The sequence below is a fragment of the Arachis duranensis genome, chromosome 10, assembly GCF_000817695.3.
Source record: "Arachis duranensis cultivar V14167 chromosome 10, aradu.V14167.gnm2.J7QH, whole genome shotgun sequence".
NCBI classification, from domain to species: Eukaryota; Viridiplantae; Streptophyta; class Magnoliopsida; order Fabales; family Fabaceae; genus Arachis; species Arachis duranensis.
Genome location: NC_029781.3, coordinates 79,969,865 through 79,970,424, shown reverse-complemented (window position 1 = coordinate 79,970,424; position 560 = coordinate 79,969,865).

Here is a 560-nt window from a genome sequence, read left to right as displayed (position 1 = left end):
GTCGATCCCACGGAGATTGTAGTATTGAAGCAAGCTATGGTCATCTTGTAAATCTTAGTCAGGCAAACTCAAATAGTAATGGTGATGAATGAAAATAACAAAAAGGTAAAGATAGAGATACTTATGTAATTCATTGGTAGGAGCTTCAGATAAGCGCATGAAGATGCCTTCCCTTCTATCTCTCTGCTTTCCTACTGTCTTTATCCAATCCTTCTTATTCCTTTCCATGGCAAGCTTGTGTAGGGTTTCACCGTTGTCAATGGCTACCTCCCATCCTCTCAGTGAAAACGATTGCATATGCTCTGTCACAGCACGCGTAATTCAGCTGTCGGTTCTCGGTCAGGCCGGAATAGAATCCATCGATTCTTTTGCGTCTGTCACTAACGCCCCGCCTGCTAGGAGTTTGAAGCACGTCACAGTCATTCAATCATTGAATCCTACTCAGAATACCACAGACAAGGTTAGACCTTCCGGATTCTCTTGAATGCCGCCATCAGTTCTTGCCTACACCACGAAGACTCCGGTTAAAGAATCCAAGAGATATTCACTAGAGCCTTGAT